Genomic DNA, 20,496 nt, shown 5'->3' with positions numbered 1-20,496 from the left:
GTCAGGCAGAGGAGTCTACTGGTGTCATTGTGTCGGCTGCCTGTGACTTTCACAGACGCTATCGAAACGGTAGCGCATAGATCTCCTCTTAGCAAACAAGAGTCTCAAGGTGGCTGAGGAAAAAACAAGTCCGAATAAGCGGAGTATGTGACAAAAATGAAAAATAGGGTCACGGTGACGAATCTCAAATAACTTTACCTTCTTAAAAGAGACAAGTAAGTTCAAGAGCACAGGCTACTGGTAAAGAAGTTGGAGTGTGTATTTAGAGTAAATCACACTGAAAGAAATGAATCTCTTCCTTTCAGGCTGAGGGGTGACGGTTCATGAATTCTTTCTTCAAATATTTTGTACATTTTTCAATTTTCTTCATTGTATATATTCCTTACACACAGTACATAAGGACATTTTCAGACACGTATATGCTGTGTGTTGAGCCTAATCCCTCATCTTCCCTATTCTGTCTCCCCATCTCCCCTAGATATCAGGCTGCTATTTCCATACCACATGTACATGCAGAATTTTATGTATCTATACAAAATCTAGGACATAAATTCTTACAACTGCTAGGAGTGTCTAGTAATTCTGCCTCCAAAAATGGAAAGGCACATTTTCCCCAAAGAACAGAAAAATAAACTTCTTCACAATTAACTGATTATTTCTTCCAATGGGATCAGTCACAGACTAGAACTATACAGGAGTGGAATGACAGATCTGTTCTAGGGACAGTTGTTAAAGCCTAATTAATTGGTGGATTTCTGTTTCTAGAAAGATGACAGATAATTAAATGTATTCTTTCCCAATGTGAAATACTATCAAATTAAAGTATCAGCTGGATCAATCATTGTGGAATATGCAAAAATAATCCATGGTATGGAGTGGTCTCAAAACCATTGGTGGAGACACACCCCACCCTAGTTAGGACCGTTCCTGCGAGGCTGAATTCTGATGCTCACAATCTTCCATTTCCCTCCTGGCTACAGACCTGAAGCAACAGGGGATTTGAAGCTGCTAGAGAGGAAAGCAAAGAAACCATCAAATATTTTCTGATGCAGGGTTCCAGGGGGAAGGGATTCAAAAGAAAACCGAGAGTCTCCATTCTCCCTCTAAAAAGTCAACAGAGGCTCTGGTGGCCAACAGGACTTCCCAGCACCTTGTCCCTTTGTCCAACCAATACATGACTCTCAACATAAATTTCTCTGGTTTCATAAATGCTACTGAAGTATTTATCCTGTAAGGTTGGAAGAGAGTGGCTGCTGACCGTGAGAATGCAGCTGAGTGAATGGCTTCTGAAAATGAGCAAAATCACCTAAAACTCCAAAAACTACAGGGAAACCCTGCCTCAAAAAAAAAAAAAAAAAAAAAAAGAAGGGAGGGAGGGAGGGAGGGAGGGAGGGGGGGGACACAGACAGGAACGAAGGAAGGAAGGAAGGAAGGAAGGAAGGAAGGAAGGAAGGAAGGAAGGAAGGAAGGAAGGAGAAAGAATCCAGAATCAAGCCATCAAGATGGCTCAAGAGGTTAAGGCTTGTTACCAGGCCTAGAAAATTGAGTCCATCCCTGGGAGGAAGGATCCATGGTGAACAAAAGAACCAATTCTTCCAAGTTGTCCTCTGAGCTCCCAACATGCACTAACATGTACACACACACACACACACACACCCATACACGCACACCAAATAAATAGATATGATTTTTAAGGCAGCCCTTTATTTGTTTATTTGCTTGGGGGTTTTGTTTTTGTTTTTCAGCTCAAAACTTTTTTCGATGTTATAATTATAACATTTCTCCCTTCCCTTTCTTCCCTCCAGACCCGCCCATATACCCCCTCCCTACTCACCTTCAGATTCATGGCTATTTTTTTTCCACTAACTATTTTAAATGTAATTTTTTAAAAACTAGAACCAAGATGCCTTGGAAAGCTTATCCTAAGCCTGGGCCTGGCCATGAGTGTTCAGTCTCTATAAAGGAAAGTTTAGCCATGGGTAAGAGGTCCTGGTTTTCATATAAAAAGCCGGGCAACATGCTGCACGAAAAGGCCTCACCAGCTAACACACAGTCAGCCATATGTTAACTAACACAGTCAGTCACACATTAACTAACACACAGTCAGCCGAATGTTAACACCCAGTCAGCCATATGTTAACTAACACATAGTCAGCCGTATATTAACTAACACACGGTCAGCCGTGTATTAACTAACACGCAGTCAGCTGTACATTAACACATAGCCATATATTAACTAACATATAGTCAGTCGTGTGTTAGCTAACACACAGTCTGCCGTATGTTAACTAACACACAGTCAGTATACATTAACTAGCACACAGTCAGCCAAATGTTAACACATAGTCAGCCATATATTAACTGACACACAGTCAGTCATACATTAACAAGAGAGGCAGAGACAGGAGTGATATGGCTGGATGGAGAGAGGATTATAAATTAGGAGACAGGAGCTCAGTGCAATCTGAGGTTTGGTAGAGACAGATGGAGCATGGAGATGCAGTCTGAGGACAGGATCACCCCTTCAGTCTATTCATTAGTAGAGGTAAAAGAACTCTCTAGTGGCTGGCCTCTCTGTTTCTCTGATCTCCAGCGTTAAGCCCTATATCTGGCTCTGGGTTTTTATTATTAAGACCAACTAGAATGTCTTCGTGCTACAGTATTCAGCACACATTCAAAGATACCCAACCACACAAGGAAACATGGCAACATAAACATGAGCCAGCAAGAAAATCAGAACGTGCAACGAAGAGGAAGAGCAAGTGCTTAGGTATTACAAAGGGAAAACTCCCAGACATAGGATGCAGAACATCCATGCCTAGCATACGGATACAGCCAAGGAGTCAGTGGTGCGGACCTGTAGCCCTGAACCTGGGGAGGAGAGGTAGGAAACTCAGTGCTAACCTGGAGGTCAGCCTGGGTTTCCAGCAAGGCCTCGCCTCAAAAACAAAAACAACAACAGCAAAAATTACAATGGAAGTGGGAACTATGTAAAGCAGGACTATGATGTTGGAAAAGAGCGAGAATTCTACAAAAGAAATTCAGTGATTAAGACTGAAAATGCAAACAGATAGATTCCACCCAGACTAGATATAGCTAAAGAAACACACTGGGACTTGGAAGACAGAACTACGCAGAATGCAGCCTGGAAAAGGTTTTTTTTTTTTTTTAATTAAAACTGGGGTGGGGGTGGGTAGAAAACACAGGAAGTAGTATGAGAGAAGGCACAATAAATTTAGGATGGCAAATTGACTTTGTACCACAAAAATTCTCCCGTAAATAAGCAATCAAATTTGGAGAAAGTTGATAATCTCCCCCAGCCTAATTTCTCTTCAAGCCCACAGACACAGCTAAGACAAGTCACACACTGGCAATGGAACAGTGGTAAAGAACTATGACAGAAAGTGTACATGAGTGTGTGACATGGGAAGTCCTTCAGTATATGTGTTGCTTTTGTTGGCTGATGAATAAAGCTGTTTCAGCCAATGGCTTAGCAGAGTAAAGCGAGGTGGGAAATCTGAGCAGAGACACAGAGAAAAAGGAGGCAGAGTCAGGTCAGCTGCCAGCCAGCCACTGCAGAAACAAGACATGCAGAAAATGAGGTAATGCCACAGGGTTTCTCTGTGTAGCCCTAGCTGTCCTGGAACTATCTCTGTAGACCAGGCTGGCCTCGAACTCACAGAGATCCTCCTGCCTCTATCTCTCAAGTGCTGGACTTAGAGGTGTGCACTACCACTGCCTGGCTCAATTTTATTTTAAAATGAGCCAGGGAAACCGTTTTTTAAAAAAGAAAAATGAGTGGGGTCAAAGAAGTGCACAGATAGATTTGTTTATTTTTGATACTCATGAATATGTATTACTTTCCTAAACAGAAACATAAATGTTATCATTCGCTGTAAAGACATTTTAAAACAAGCTAAAATAAGTTCTATAAAATAATTCCATTCCCTCAACCCAACTGTTGGGGTTCCCCCTTGGATGTTTTCAGAACAAGGCGTGTGTACACACACATCTGGCATCAATGTAATTAGCTTGAAACTCTGAGTCGCTTTCTCAGAATGAGATGCCCTGGAAATGAGGCAAGTGATTAAATCCTTTTCCTGCCTCCTCCCTCTCCACCAACAAGCTCTGGCAACCAAGAAGACTGAAGAGTATCCCGGCAGCCCTGAGCATCTGAGAGACGGGCAAACCCCTGGCTGCCAGCCCCAGCCTCCTCATGGTCCTCCTCTCTGTAACCCTGGCAAGCCATCTAACTGCTTGCTGCCTTGGTTTCCCCACTTACATGATGGGCAAGGAAGGCTGCTCAGGGGACCCTTAAATCTCTTTCAGTTCTATTTTCTGGTAATGTGTTAAATAAAAAAAAATACCTCAAAAATCTCAACTCTTTAGAATATTCATATAAAATTCACATAAAGAGTCAGTTTAAAAATAAAATAGCATTTTCAGATGCCCCTATAATAGCAAATCTTCTTGTTTTGTTTTTAAATCTAGACTTTGATACATTGATTTAAGATTAACCTCACACAGAGCCAGGGGTATTTGCATAATGAAATTAGATTGCTCTCAACTAAGGCAAAAAGATTAATTAACTTACTGGAGAATTAATTAAAAATCTAAAACATAGTTTTTAGTGTTTTATTGTTTAGCTTATAAGTACTTAACTGCCTATGCATCACCACCAAGAACCACCCTCCCCCAAAGTAAGAGAGTACTTCCCTCTTGGTCTGTCTGAATGTCCAGAAAAATCTCAGTCTAAGCTTGGGAACTCCAAGAGAGAAATCTAAATCAATGAACTTTTGCTAGAACTTCTCAGTGACCCTTCCATGACCTGAAGACAGGCTTCCTTCACTTTCTGAAGCAGAGCGTTAAACACTGTCCCACCTTCCGGGGCACAAAAGTAACTTCTATCACGGCAGCTTGGCTGAACTTAAACCACCCCTGCCCTCTTTCCCTGCATCCCACCCCTGCAGTGATGCTGCTGATGCTGATGCTGGAGATATGTCAAGTTCTTGGTTTGGAGCACAGATATCAGCAGAAGCACAGATATCCTTGGAACTCACAATCCTATGCTAATCTTTCTGTGATTTAAGACAACACCCTGAGAGGCTCCTCTAGGCTTCTACTGGTCCCATGCAAAGCTAGGTTTTAATATCCTATTCATGCATTCATCCATCACCCCTCAAGCCCTGTCAAGACAGCTTTACCAGGAAGGAAACTGAAACTTGAATTCACAGCACCCTCACGGCACCCTACTTGACTGTCAAAGGACCCATCCAAGGCCTGGTCATTTTGCCTTTTTCTTAAATAGGGCGTCTCCACATTATGTAAGCAATTTCCTGCAGAACTCAACCCCTACCACCACTTCCCTGCCCTGGTGTCGCCCACCAGCTCCTGCCCAAGCAGCAGGTTCAGACGCTCCTGCGGGGTGTGCCTACCACCCACGATGGTTCTGCTACCCACACTTCTGGTAGGTAAGCTACCGTTACACTAAAGAGAAGAAGCTGAGAAGGAAGAGTTGCCTCAAAAGTGAACTTAACAAGATGATGACGGGCTTCCAGCACCTGTGCTGACAGAGAATGCTAATTCTGACCTGAAATTATTTATAGAGAAAGTTCTACAAAGTTAATCATACATTTATTAAGTCACTTTTACGGAAAAGAATCAAATGACAATAAAGTCTCTCCTGGATAATCAATCATGTTACAGCATGATACATAATATCCAGCTAGAGCACGATACATAATATCCAGTGTTACATAGAACAGTCATCCTCAGCCAGGAGTAACTTTTCTCCCAGGGCACATTTGTTGATATCTGGAGATACTCAGGGCTGTCACCATTTAAAAAGGGTGGCTCTACAGGCTACCAGCATCCAATGGGTAGAAGCCATTGACATAACTAAACACTAGACAAGGTATTTCTATGAGGACAGCTGTCCCCATTTCTTTGACAAGGAAACACAAAGTCCAAGAGCCATGGTTTAGAATCTGTCTTGAAGTAATGGGCATGTGTGTGGGGAGATGCAGACTCCCACTGCAAAATAACCAATCTATAGACCTTGAGGGAGAGCGTGTGAAGGCCAAGTTGTTGACAGGTGACTCACAAAGAGCTACAGTCTGACAACAGCTACCACCACATGATAAAAACACTGAAGCCTCTGAGGGGAAAATGGAAATTATACTTCAAAGAGAAGGTGAGCATGGTGGAGCATGCTTGAAGTTCCAGCACCCCAGAAGCTCAGAAAGGAAAATTGGAACTTTGAAATCGGTGAGCCTAGGCTACACAGCAAGACCTGTGCAAAAAGAAGACGGAGGTCTCCAGAGGTGTATGGATCATGGGACAGCTAGGACCTTGGACTGTGTCACCATTTCAGGAGTGTCAGGAAGGCGCCTCGCCTACCCAGTTACTTCCGAAACCTGGTATCCGCACCATGGAGGCAGCTTTTCACTCTTCAGTGAGGTTTAAAGAACAAGGACCCCCGGAAGACAGAACAGTGACCTACATTCGCATTCAAGACAACTAGACTGGTAGCAGATTGCCTTCCCCTGAGACCAGTTTCACAGAGTGCGAGGCCTTCCTGGAGCAGCTGGAAATGATGAAGAGGACTGGGGACCCTGAGGTGGAGGGAAAGGGCAAAGAAATGGACAGCAGCAGACACTGCGGTGTCACCTACTCCACAGGCTGTCTGCGGTTGCATGCCAGGAAGGACAGATGCAGGGAGAAAAAGAAGATGCATTCTTGGCCTGGAGGAAGATTACAGTCAAGCTCAGCTCAGGTGAAAACACTCCAGGAATGCGTGAAAGAATTGGGGGGGGGGGTGCGCAAGATTGACCTGCTGCTGGGACAGCTAGGGGATCTCACAGAACCGCAAACTTAGTGATGCCCCCCGCCCCCCCTCCCCGTCATGCCTAACAGTCCAATACTCTGTAAACCTCCCAGGCAGCACCTGTCTAGTGAACTAGCAGAAACCCCTCCAGGTGAAAAGCTAGCCCTTCTAAGAGCTGCAAAAGATGTCCTGTTCTTCCTGACACCTTTGCTAACTGTCACTGCCCTCCAATGGACTCCTATTTCGTCTTGTAATGCCACCTTATGTTTTCTCTAGAGATTCCTGCTCTTGGTCTCCTTTGGATTTTCCTTCCCTTTGCTCCTTAGCGAGCATAGAGCCTGCGAGCACATTCATCTATAGCTTACCACATTTTCTATGAAACTTTTCTAACACATCTGCTTCCAGAAAAGACTCCGGGGGGGGGGGGAGGATTAAATTCATAACAAAAATAATGCCATGGAGTTTTAAAAGAACTTAATGTGGAAATCAGAAATCATTTTAAGAAGAAAAAGTTCACTGTATCAAGAAACTGGGATCACGCAGTTACCAGAAACTGCTGGCAGTCAATGTCAAGAGATAAATACACAGAGCGAATGGAAATTCTCCATTTCTGACCAAAGAAAAGCCACAATGCTAAGGGTTTCTTTTGGTGTTTGCTTGTTTGTTTGTGTCTGTGTTTGTTTTGTTTTGGCATGTTCCTGTTTTGGCTTTCCTGTCTTGATGCCCAAACTGCAATTTTACGAGTTTATCTTTTATGAACTGTGTCAAGTACTTCAAGACAAGGACGATGTCTTAGATTGCATTTCCTGACTGCAGCGCTGACACAGAAGTGTTTGGATAGCTACCATTGTGTTGGGGCTCTATAATAATTTTCTGGCCAATCTGAATCAAAATCCGGGGCTACCTCTTCAAATCTCTCAACAGGGAGTTGTAAGGAAACTCCCTCGGCCCTGGGACCAGGAAGAGCTACCCCGCTGAAGTAAGTTCACCCCTTATTGTCCTTCCTTCTTGAGTTGGTTGGGTCGCCACCATCTGTCTATCCCCCCCTGTTCCGCACCCCTCCACCCCGCCCCCACCTGTCTGTCTTTCTGCCTTCAACACAGATTCCCTTTTAAGCACTAGGGTTTGGCCACATTAAACTTTGTTTCATTCCCTGTTACAATCAGCACAGTTTTTTTTTCTTTTCATTATTCTGCATCGTTCCAGTGGAACCAACCTTCAAGCATTCAAGCCTAAATTGTCTGAAGCGTAGAGTCAAGCTCCTTTCAAACCACACCATAATCTATAAAGTTAAAATGCAGTTTTCTCCGTAAGCTGAAGACCCATAACACTCCCCCCCTCTGGTCTCTATGCATACCCCCCTCCACACGTGCCCTGCTAGTACACTTGGCACACATTTAGCCAAAAATGTTCTTCCCATATTAAGTTCTCCGTAAATAAGGATTACAATGACGGGGGCCTAACAGTTTCCTCAAACATCAGAGATATGCAACAAGAACCTGTCAAACTGAAAACGGCATGACACACCCATTTTGCACGTAGTAGGTACTCAATAAGCATCTCGGAAATTAAGCTAATCTTAAAACGGCTGCCTTGCACACAGTAGGCCTCCAGTAAAAGGCTACGAAATTGAAGACCAGCCAACACTCGTTCTTAGAGAACCTGGCAGAGAAGACATTAATCAAAACCACGGCGGCACAGATCCATGAATGGAAATGCACGTCTCGAGGTAGCGCTTTTGAGAGTGCAGGAGGAGCGCGTGACAAGCGCAGCCACGGCAGGCATCGCGCCCTTTTAGAATGCTATACCCACCTCCGCTCCAGGGTATCGATGAGCGATCAGAATCTAGGGGATGGAAAGCGCCTTTCCAATGATTGTCACTTCAGGGCAGCACCTGTAACTCACTCCACAACCCCCTCATTGGGTAACCGCCCACCCGGGTTTCTCTGAGGACTCCAGAGTAGGAGAGAGAACAAAAGCAAAAGCCCGCCGGGCTTCCGATTCTTTTCTGATGGAGATCAAGCCGGCCCGAGGCAGAGGGAGCCGGCTGGACAGAGCAGTGATGTCAGCCCCCAGCCGCTGCCCGCACTGCCAGCCCTCCCCAGCAGTAGCGGGCTCCAAGCAGCCCAGCCAGGGGAAGCAGCCGGGTCCTCTCCCGCCCCGGGCCACCGACCCGCAGAGGGGACGCTTCTTTTGGGTGCGGCCGTGCAAAATGCTAGGCTGCCGGTTGAACAGGTAAAAAAGCTGGAGGAGAGGCTAACAGGGAATTGAACCAGACCCCAAAACCACGATCGGAATCAGAACTCGAGAACCGCCCCTCTGCGACCCCGAATGCGCACTGTCCCCAAGGGGTGGGGTCCCTTCGTGGCGCCCAGTCCCCGACCCCAGGTCCTCTTCCCTAGCACACACCCATGGGGGAACCAAGCCGCAACCTTCTCACCCAAACTGGGGACCCAGGGATAGCACCCGCGCGCGGTGTGCAGAGGAAGAGGTCACCGAAAGGCGGCCGGGTGGGTACGGCCGGAGACCGCGGGTCGGCGCTCAGAAAGTCGCGAGTTGGGTGTCTGATCGGCCTTGAGGGGGGATCACGGGTCAGGTGAGCCTGAGGTGCAGAGTGAGCCTGGAAGTCCGGTCCTTGCTGTCCCCAGCTCTCGGAACCCCCACGGAACTCCGGGAGGCGAAGGCAGAGAGAGAAGAAAGAGGGCGAGCAGGGAGTCACTCACCGAAGCAGATGGAGCGCGGCGGCCCTTTGTCTGCGGCCGCGGCGCCGGCGCTCTCGGCCCGGTTGCTCCAGCCCAGTTGCGGGCGAGCTTCAGCCGGCTCCCCGACAGTCCGGATCGGTCTCTGGCCCGGCCCCCACCGTGCTGTCCCCGCCGCGGCTCCGCCTCCAGCCCCGCCCCTTCCCTGGCCCGCGGCCCCCACCTGCTGCGGTGGGGGGCAGGAGGGGGGGCTAGAGAGCCCCAGGGAACTAACTGCACTGGGGATCATCCATCTGGGACCCAAACCTAGAGGCAGCCTCACCTGAGCAGCCTAGCTCCTTCACCTCCTACGTGGAGCCTGGTCCTGGGGCAACCTGGCCCTCCCGCCGGGCACCTGCCCTCCAGGGCCCCTGTCGCTCTAGAAGCCAGTCCTCAATCCTGCAGGGTTGGGGGTCCCCTCAAGGCTCTGTCCCGGAGGAAGGGATGGCGGGAATTGGAGCTCTCCCTGAACTCCGGCAGGAGCCTGGTCTTTTCTCCTAGTCAGCCCTCTCTACAGTAACTGCTGAGACCGAGGGCGGAGAGAAAGAGCCGGCTGGAACTAGACCGCTCCAGGCAGGGGGAGACCCATGTGGGCGGGAACCAGCCTCTGGCCGAGGGTCGAGGGGAGGCTGTTGGAGCTCAGGTCACTAGCTAGCCTTGGAGGTGCTGCCGGTTGCCTGAACTGTGCATCAGTCCTAGTTCGTGAGATCCAAGTAAAACTCACAGACTTTAGAAGCCAGAGAAAAACCTGAGAAGCCTCCAGCCCCCAAACTTTGATGCTGACTGGTATTTGAACTGTCTTTCAGCACGTAGATGCGTCACTAAATGCCTGCGTCCCTTTAAAATGGGAAGCTGCTTTCCTAAGCAGGGGGAAAAATGCGATGAACTAAATATTGTATAATGAGGTCACCAGTGGCTTTAGCTGCCCGTGAGCCCTCCCTCCTCCCAACCAAAGCTCTCAGAGTAGGGGCTGCACTAGAACAGTTCTCGGAGTCTGCTGTATCATGTGTTTATTTCTGCCTCATCCTGACCCAGAGAGCGGTACAATTTCAGGGGCTTAATAAGGAACTCAGTAACTGTTGAAAAAATTATGTTTGGGTTGTATAACTGCGCTAAGGGTAAAACGGGTAAAAACATAAAACTTAAAAACTGTTGGGTTGCACTGGAAGCTGTAGCAAGTATTTAGCTCAGTCGTAGTCCTGTAAAGGGTAACAGGTGGGAGCCGTAATTACTGTGCAGATATAATTGCCATTAATCATATGTGCGTAGGGAGCCAGCCAATAGGTTAGAGACAGTAGTTATCTGAACTTGCATTAACCTAAAAGAGAAGGTGAGGATAAAGATGGTGTCCCTCTGTAGTCAGACATTTCAATGTGCCTTCCCTAGAGCACATTTTAACGTCCTACTTACTTAATTTTCATTACAAATAAGTATTATCAATTCAGCAAGTATGAATAAATATGAAGTGTTCTGTGTTGATGTATTCCTTTTCATAACATCTCTTCTAGGAAGGAAGAAAAAGAGGCCTCAAGATGTGTGTCTTATGCAAAAAGAGACAGAAGGGCAAATGTCCCACAAAGTAAATTCACCAGTGTCAGATGAGGGTCTGGTGAGCGGGAATGAAGAGCGGGACCCAGGACAACAGGAAGTCTCTGAGTCTCCCTTCTCTGCCTCTTAGCTCGGCGTCTGGGGTCTGGAAACCGTTTTCGTAGCAACAGTGTAGTTGCCCATGTGAGTAATTTATCTCTTCCATTTGGCAACTGGGGAAATGTAATTTTCTCCATGTGATGAGCGTGAGGGAATGGCTCATGCATAGCAAGCGGCCTCCTCCAAACTGTGGGATGAGAGACTATGAAATATGCATTTGAGTATCAGGGTCCTCTGCTGCACGAGGCCAGGGGACCGAATAAGATCCGGGGTTGTCTACCTGGGCTCCTTCCACCCAGCTTGCTGTGTGGAGTCTTTCCCCTGTGGGAGCTGCTCTTGGAAACGCTCCTCAGGGGAGACTCCTAGAGAAAGAGCTGGAGGAAGTAGGTGTTGATCACCGAGCAACTGCCAGAAGGAAAGAGTCAGGGAGTTTCTCTAGGTCACACACCTCTGTGGTAGCGCTGGAGGGTATGGGAACAGGAAAATACCCTGCCTGCCAGATTCATCCTAGGGTGGTCACTTTGACTCAGGTTTAGGTGGTGTGGAAAACCGAACCCTCCAGACTATGCAACAGTTTCCTCGTCTCCACGCCTGCTCCAAGGAGGAGTTGGCATCACTGAGGGACAATGCCTTTGCTTATGGCCTCTCCCCCAGGGATGAGGACTGGTCAGGTCTGAGAAACCTACTGAACCTTGACATCTAGTGGTGGAGCCCTCAGCAAAGGCAGGAAAAAAGAAAAGAAAAAAAAATAAAACAAACCTCTGCCCTTTTTCAAAGAAGTCTGGTAATATCTCTCTCTTCTTCTTCTTCCCCCTCTCCAGCTCTGTCTTCCCTGCTCCTTTTCCTTCTTCCCCCTCCCTGTTTATTGTTCTTCTCCCCTTTTCTCCCTCTTTCAGTCTTTCCTATCTCTATTTTTCCTCCCTGCTGTATCTGAAGCAAGTGCCACTTGTGAAACACACACACACGCACACACACACACATGCACGCACAGAGTTCAGGCCTACCATGACGGCCTCAGTCAGGCCTACAAATAAGAGGCCACGCCCTCTTCACGTCAGGCCGTGCTAGAAACACCTTTGTTCTATGGCACAGATGAAACCCAAGATGCAGGTGCAGCCCTGGGGGCAGGAAGCAGCAGGCTCTTTGGGCTGCGTCACTGTAACTGTGGGATGCTGATCTGAAGCCTTCCCGTTCACCAGAATTACCTAGGAAAGTCTCGCGTACTAAGAAAACGCGACTACAGGGGCCCACTTACCAATGTCTGTCTGCTTCACTCTGCCCTCCCACCTGTTACTATGAACAATCTGAGTCCAATAGAGGGCAAGCTGAGGGCGGAGGCATCCCTGGGCTCAAGGTCTAGCACCAATAAACAAAATACATCTGTCGCTGCTGTGTCTGAATCATATGCTCTTGTGGACACAATCTCATCCCCTCACTCACTGAAGACCATCTTTCTACAAAAAGTTCTTCCCTCTCCCTCTGTAGGGTTTTTCCTCACCACTGGATTACACACAGCAGCATCCAAAAATAGTTTAAGGGCTGGCAAGATGGCTCAGCGGGTAGAGGCCTTGCTGCCAAGTCTAGTAGCCTGCTCTGATCCCTGGAACCTACACAGTAGGAGGAAAAAACTGGCTCCAGGAAGCTGTCCTCTGACTTGCCTCTCTGTCCCCAGTAAATAAATGTAATAAAGAATTGTAATGGTTTAATGTCATCAGCCAATCAAAAGTAAATCCCAGAACTGGAGAGGCAGGGGCAGGAAGATCAACACTTCAAGGCCACTGGTTATATAAGGAGTTTGAGGCCAAGTGAGACCCTGTATAAAAAGAAAAAACAGATAAATACCAAATCCAAAGTAGAACAAAAACTCCCCGTTGACTTTTCTCTGTTTCCATCTGTCTTCAGTCCCTACAATAAAATCTCCATTCTCTTTTTCGCTCACCTCTGTTATCTGACTACAGGATAGCCAGTGGCCTGTGCTTTTAAACCCAATGACATTCTCCAGCTTTAAATGTAGTTCATCATTCCTTTCTGTTGTGTGGTTTCTAGTTGGTCTTCATAATAAAAACCTGGAATCAGATATTAGGGGGTGAAAGTTGAAAGATCAGAGAAGCAGAGCAGTCAGCCCCTAGTTCTTACCTCTACGAAATCCTCAGACCGAATGGGGTATCTTGTCTCTACAAGTCCTCAGACTGAATGTAATATGTTCCTATCTACTCCTGCCTTATATTCCTTTCTCCACCCAGCCATATGCCTCCTGTCTCCACCTTCGTAGTGCTGAGATTAAAGGCATGCGACTCTCAAATACTGGGATTTAAGGTGTGAGCCACCACCACAACGCTGGCTCTGTTTCTTTTAGACTGGATCAACCTCGTTTAGCCCAGGGTGGACTTGAACTCACAGAGATCCAGCCACGTTGTCTCCTGAGTGCTGGGATTAAAGGTCTGTGGCTCCACTACCTATCCTCTATGGCTAACTAGTGGTTTAGCTCTTCAGGCAAGTTTTATTTGTTAGATCACTATATATATATATATATATATATATATATATATATATATATATATATATCACCACACCTTTCTTCTTAAAACATTTTCTTTTTTCTCTCAGGACCCTCTGATTTGATCCACTCTTACTGGCTTTTCAGGGGACAGTAAATGCCAGCTGCTTAACCCAGCGGGCAGCACACGAAGTAAGAAGGGCTAAAGGCATTTCCAGCAAACTCAAGAATAGGACAAAGATATTGGCACTGTTAAATATTGTTTTAGAGATTAAATTAAGCACTAAACAGGAAAAATAATAGCTATGAATACTAAAAGGAAACAAGATATTGTATATGCTCTAATTATCCAACTAAGACTTGGGACACTCTTTTTGCTTTTAACTGGAACTAGAGAGACTACTGGACGATTCAGTGGGTCAGGGCACCTGATCCCAAGAATGATGACTTGAGTTCAAGTCCTAGGAGCCACATAATGGAAGGAGAGACTCGACAGCAACGAAGTGTTCTTTGACCTTCACGTGCATACACTAGGGTGGACAAGCATGCACACACATGCATACATAATATATAGTATACCATAAAATTATAAATGAGACTAGAGTACCAGCCATGGTAGTACATTCCTGTAATCCCAGTGCTTAGAAGGCTGAGACGACAGCAGGATTGGGAGTTTGAGGCCAGCCTGGGCTACACTGTGAGTGAGACTCTTTCCTAAAACAACTAAAGACCTTCTGGGTAAGATAGCAAATTAGAGGCTGCCTCCATGTGAGCCAATGAAAGAGATAGTTCATATTAAGAAACTTTTTTCAGCAAGAGAAAACAAGGAAGAAAAGCCTCAGAAATACACAAAGTCAAGTTATCAAAGGAGAGCCCAGACAAAGATACAGCGCACAGAGCCTCATGCTGAACACAGACTCACGGAAGAGCAGACTGCAGATGCTTCTAAAGGCCAGCCCGATAGAAACGGTCAGTGTCACCCTCAGGACAAACCCACAGCCCTAAGGTACCCCAAGTCCTTTTGGGCCACTAACCAGCTCCCAGATCATGACACATGTTATGCCCAAATCCACTAAGTCTCCAAAAAAGCCAACAAGGAGACCGAGTCCCATATGTAAAAGCGAAGAGCCTTTATTTTATGCAAGTTTGCAAGCTCGGTCTCTCCACATGTCCAACATATTAGAATAAATGGAGAGACCCAAGCTCAGTTAGAGTTGGGTTTTTATAGTAGTAAAGGTGGGGGTGAGGGCTTTCTGAGGTTCAGGACCCCTGATTGGCTGACATTTGTCTAGGGGTGTCCTGGTGAGTGTGTACTGGCAGGTGGTCCTATCGACAGCGGTTGTAATGTTAGGCATTTCCTGTGGATGGACTGTTTCTGAGTGGTACTCAGGTAATCTCAGCTTGTGGTTCTTCCTATAACCAGGCACTGCTTCAGGGTAAACTACTGAGACTCAGGCCTCTTGGAAATTTATCAGTGGCTGAGAAGGACTCTGGCAGGTGATAATGGTTGGAAGTAAAGAACTTCCCTTTGGGTGACCTGCCCATATCATGGCTGGCTCCCACACACCGAGACTTATTCTAAGTTTTGAATGCTTCAACCTTAGCTTAGCTCTTTTCTTGCTAGCTCTTATAACTTAAGCTGTTTCTCCTTATCTACCTTTGGCCTGGGGGCTTTTCACCTTTCTTAAGTCTGTATATCTTACCTTCACTGCTTCTCCACGGCTGTCTGGCTAGCTAGCATCTACCTGACTTCTTTGCCCCAGCATGTCTCTCGTTCTCTCCTCCTCAGGTTCTCTGGAGCCTAGATTTCTCCTATTTACTCTCTCTGCCTGCCAGTCCCACCTGTCCTTTCTCCTGTTCAGCTCTTTATTAGACCAATCAGGTGCCTTAGACAGGCGAGGTGAAGCAAAGGCAACCATCTTTTCCTAATAAAACAAACGCAGCCTAAACAAAAGTGACACCCCTTTGCCTAGTTAAAATAATATCCCTCCACAAAGTCCAGTTTGAGGCTGTGGTGAGCCTGGAGTTCTTCTGGTGAACATGTCAGAGCTGGGTAGAAACCCATTTCATCATAGTGTGTGACTAGGGTGGCAAAAGCCAGGCACCATTTGGACACCGAAGCATTTGTTAAAACCTGAGCTCCCCTGGGCCTGAGGTCGAGAGCATCCTTGCAGCCTTGTTGGGTTAGCCTGTTATAACCCTTTATGAGGGAAGGCCCACACAGGCATTTGTGATGAGCAAGGGAGCCAGGCCTGATGGGACAGGGAGTGCAGGTGGCAGGAGACTGGCTCAGAGTGACCAGTGCATAAGGAGAAATGGCCCTGTCCTTGGTGAGGGAAATGGGTCTTCTCTACTGAAAACTAACCTGGAGGTTGATACTTCTCAGCCTGGGGTCGGAGGGTGGGTTTCCTCAGCTCCAGCTCTCCAGGTTTTTACTCTACTTTAGCAGGATTTCTCCCTTCTCTACTTTAAGTTTTTATATTTTTCATTGTCATTCTCCTTTGTCTCTAATTCTGATTTTGAATTTTTTAATTATTAAAAAAATCTTCACTGTCCCCCTCCCCCCAGTCTTCTCTCTGGTCTCCTCGTTGTTTTTCTTATCGTTTTTTCTACCCTTTCTCTTTCCTTCCTTTATCTCAGCTATTTACTATTTTCACCCTAATTAACTGTGAGCTTTGGTACATTTTCTACAGTGGTTTTGCCGCTTTCAGTTCTCTGGTCACTGATAATACATTACTTGGCTATAATTGATTTTTTTCTTTTCTGAACATTTCTACCTGCAGTGTGGTCTTGTGCTGACAGTGGTCTAGTAGTTTGTTTTCCCTTTGCTGAGTGGTAGTGGAAGCTCAGCTTTCAAGGGCAGGCTGTCAGTATGAACCCCACCACTGCCAACAACCAACCGAAGAGGCATCCAAAGCCACACACGTACAAATCTCAATACAAAATGCAAGCAGTGTGTAAAGGCTAGGCGACTCCCCAGGCAAGCATAGCTCACAGATACAAGAAAAAACGACAAGACAGGAGAAGGTAGTCCTAGTGATAGGGAAGAGTATGGGTGGTCAAAGGGGTGCAAGAATCTGGAGGAAGAGGCTACAAAGGGGAGAGGAATGAGGGCAAAGGGAAGCAAAGGGATGAATGTCACAGTGGTACCTGTGGTGGTTCGGATGAGAATGACCCCAGAGGCTCATATGTCTGAAGGCTTGGTCTGCAGATGGTGGAGCTGTTTGGGAAGGATTAGGAGGTGAGTGTGGACTTGTTGGAGGAGGTATGTCACTGGCTTTGAGGTTTCAAAACACTCCCGTCATTCCCAGTGCTCCTTCTCTGTCTCCTGCCTTCAGCTCAAATTGTGAGCTCCCAGCTGTTCCCGCTGGCACCTTTGATCTACCATCGTGGACTGTGACCCTCTGAAACCACAAGCCCGATTTAACTCTTCCTCTTAAACTGCCTTCAGCATGGTGTTTCATCACAACGTTAGAAAGGGAAGTAAGACAGTGTCTAGGCCAGGCCTTGGTGGCACAAACCTTTAATCCCAGCATTCAAGAGGCAGAGGCAGGCGGATGAATGCTGCATTTCAGGCATCAGTAAGGGACGGGGTTGAGGTAAATGAGGATGATCACAAAATTCAGGAACCCTGAGATGCAGATAAGAAAGCAACCCTAGAATCCATGGATACAAGAAGGAGCAAAGACAAACATTAAAATCCCACACCCAAAATCCCCAGAAATACATGCTTAAAAACGAGAAATGCTTGAAACCCCAAACCACCCCAAATTGACATAATCATAGAAGAACCTCTCTGTTATATAAGATAAATAGATGTTTAGAAAATTACAAAGCAGCAAAACAATGTTAAAAGTTTTAAGCAAAGAGCCAGGCATGGTAGTGTGGGTCTTTAAATCATAGTACTCGGAAGAAAGAGGCTGGCAGATCCCTGTGAAGGCAAGGTCAGTTTGATCTACAGAATGAGTTCCAAGTCAGCCAGGAATACATAGTGAGGCCCTGTTTAAAAAGAACAAACAGTTTTAAGAGAAAATATAGGATCATTTACAAAGGCAGAACATCAGAATAATATCAGAATTGTCATTAGCCAGTTTAAAAGCCAGAGAGTACTGAATGGCATCTTCTAGGCCTTGACAATAACTGCCAACCAAGACCGCTACTCCACAAAGCTGTCTTTTAAAGTTGTTGGCGAGATAAAGACATTTCAAACCAAGAACAAACTGCAGGAGATCATGACTACTGAGCCAGTAGATATTCAGAGGAATACTCTACACATGGAGAAGACAGACAGTCTCCACTCCGAAGAGGACAGGGAAGAATAACTTTCACGAGAGCAAGGCTGAACAAAGGAGGGTAGGGAGGACCCCAACACTCTAAAAATAAGCCTGGAATCCCCAAACAGTGGAAGGGAGAGGGTGAAGAAGCGACAATAACCCAATCAATCAGATGAATAACCACAAAATTATAGAAATTAGTAAACATCTTTCAGTAACACCCTTAAAGATAAATGGCTTTGCTTGCCAATAATAAAAACAAAACAAGACAAAAAAAAACCCAAGCAGGCTGGGATAACTGAATTTTAAAAAATAAACAAAGTAACAATCCTACATCCAATTCTCTCTTGTCTCCAAGAAACATGCCTCGCTAGTTCTGCAGACTAAGCATCAGTGACGGAAAACAACCTGTCAGATGAATAGGAAACAAAACTAAGCTGGTGATAAGATGTCATAAGCTATTCTGATATCAGATAGTATCGATTTAAGAGGAAGTTTTATAGCTATGAATATTTAGAAAGATTTGAAATAAACAACCCCATGGTACACTTCAAGATCTGAGACCAACAAGAACCCAAACTCAAAAGAAGCCGGTGGTGGCAAGGCATAATAAATATCAGGGAAGAAGTTAGCTGAAATGGAGGCTAATAGAACAATACATAAAATCAATCAATTAGTAGGTTTTTAGAAAATCAGTAATGTTGCTAAATCTGTAGTCAAACTAACTAAATAGAAGAGGAACGATTCAAATTCATAAAATGAGAGGTGAAAAGGGAGTTGTTATAGAGTCCAGTTAAATCCAGAGAATAATCAGGGAATATGCTAAAAACTTATATTCCAAAAATCCTGGAAAAGCTAGAAGAAATAGATAAATTCCTAGACACATGTGACCAAATGAAATTAAATCAGGACAGTATTGACAACTTCAACATATCCAAAGCAATCAGTGAGATTGAAGTAACGATTTAAAAATAAAAAAAAAAATCAGGGCCGGATGATCCATTGACAACTTTTACCAAAAATTAATAATAAAAGCTAAAACCAGTGCTCTGAAACCAGTCCATAAACTAGAAAAGGAAGGAACACACCCCACAAAGTCAGCAGGACTCCAACCCTAAAGCCAGATAAGGATACAAAAGAGAAAGGTAGCTAGAGGCCAATCCATAATCCCAGCACTTGGGAGGCAGAGGCAGGTGCATCCCTGTGAGTTTAAGGCCCCCCTAGTGTGCCGAGCAAGTTTCAGGACAGCCAGGGCTACACAGAGACACCCTATCTCAGAACAGCCACCTCCCTAAAAAATTCTCAATATACATTTTGTGAACCTAATTCAAGAGTACATTAAGAAAACTGTGTACCTTGACCAAAGAGGTTTCCTTCCGGTAATGCAGGATTGGTTCAAGATAAGCAAACTACTAAGTGTAATTCAGCACATAAATAGACTTAAGGTCAGATACCGTATGATCTTCTCACTTGAGACAGAAAATGCATTCAATAAACATTAACGTCCATCGTGATAAAAAGCCCTGAGGAAACCAAGAGTAGAAGGAATTCACCTTAACACAATAAAGGCTTTATATGACAAACCTATAGACAACACTCACTGAATGGGGAATATTGAGAGCATTTCTCTAAAGTGTGCAGTGAGACAAAGGTATACACATCCTATGTTCTTGTTCATGATAGTGCTCCAAGAGTTAGTTAGTCAGACCTGTAAGAAAAGAGAAAGAAATAAAATAAAACGGAGCAAATAAGGAAGAAATCAAATCATATATTTAATATACAGTGTTTATTTCAAACTGTTCGTAGAAATGAGAGCGGTGTAAAGGCCCCTATACTGTACTTGAGGCAGTTAATTCTGAACTCAAAAGCCTACTTCTGTCCTAAAATATAAACAACCACAGACATTAAACCTGGAAAAAACCGTGATGCTAAGAGAGTGTACCTTCAATACTGTAAAAGAAGACGGGACTGAAAGTATGTAGGGAGACACATGCACATCAGCTGTACCCAAGTTCCTCACCGTTCTCAAATCTGTGCTACGAACAATGCCTGGTTAGAATTTTTGAATAAGTTGGAACACAGGGAATTGAAAACTTCCCAAATCTTCCTGAGACACCCAGGAGAGAGGCAATAGGTCCTGGTTTGTTCCAAGCTTGTGTGACCTATCTGACAACCTTCCTTTGCAGTCATGGATCTGGAATGTGGGTGTGTTTACATCAATGAAAGTCAAAGGTCACCTATAGGTTATGAATCACTAGAGAACACCAACCAGTTTCAGATCACTGAACTTCATTTTTTTTAGTCCTTTTTAAAACTTTAATATTTAGTGCCCTCTATGAAATTCTACATTTTTAAAAGGCAGAAATGTATTTTTGGCTGGCTACTAGGGGTTGGTTTCCAATTAGGAACACTGGGCACTGTTGCCAGCTCTAGGCTGAGAGTCGCTTTCACGCTGCTCCGCTGCAGACAAATACAGTAGATCTCTCCCCTGCATGCTGAGTGTGGCTCATCTCA

The 20,496-nt window shown here is 45.4% G+C and overlaps 1 protein-coding gene and 1 long non-coding RNA gene across 3 annotated transcripts in view; both read right to left on the bottom strand.

The window, feature by feature from the left end:
- Window positions 1–10,087, bottom strand: part of Mapk4 (mitogen-activated protein kinase 4) — a 132,577-nt gene extending 122,490 nt beyond the window's left edge. Inside the window, exon 1 of one of the 2 annotated variants that reach the window (XM_085676424.2) lies at window positions 9,848–10,087. The gene's annotated coding sequence lies outside the window, so the exon portion shown is untranslated. Of the gene's footprint in view, window positions 1–9,549; window positions 9,680–9,847 lie in introns of those variants that run through there. The other variant, XM_048419509.3, reaches the window with a different exon arrangement.
- Window positions 10,088–12,892: 2,805 nt separating this feature from the next.
- Window positions 12,893–17,085, bottom strand: LOC146891875 (uncharacterized). The gene is made up of 3 exons (XR_015005303.2): window positions 16,859–17,085; window positions 13,151–13,277; window positions 12,893–13,024 (listed from the first exon to the last, which is right to left on the bottom strand). It is a non-coding gene; the product is annotated as an uncharacterized LOC146891875 (long non-coding RNA).
- Between the last annotated feature and the right edge of the window lie 3,411 nt (window positions 17,086–20,496).

Source organism: Myodes glareolus, chromosome 13 (genome assembly GCF_982192425.1).
Source record: "Myodes glareolus chromosome 13, mMyoGla1.1, whole genome shotgun sequence".
Lineage (NCBI taxonomy): Eukaryota > Metazoa > Chordata > Mammalia > Rodentia > Cricetidae > Myodes > Myodes glareolus.
Note: the sequence above shows the minus strand (reverse complement) of the source record. Positions and strands in the feature narration are given on the sequence as shown.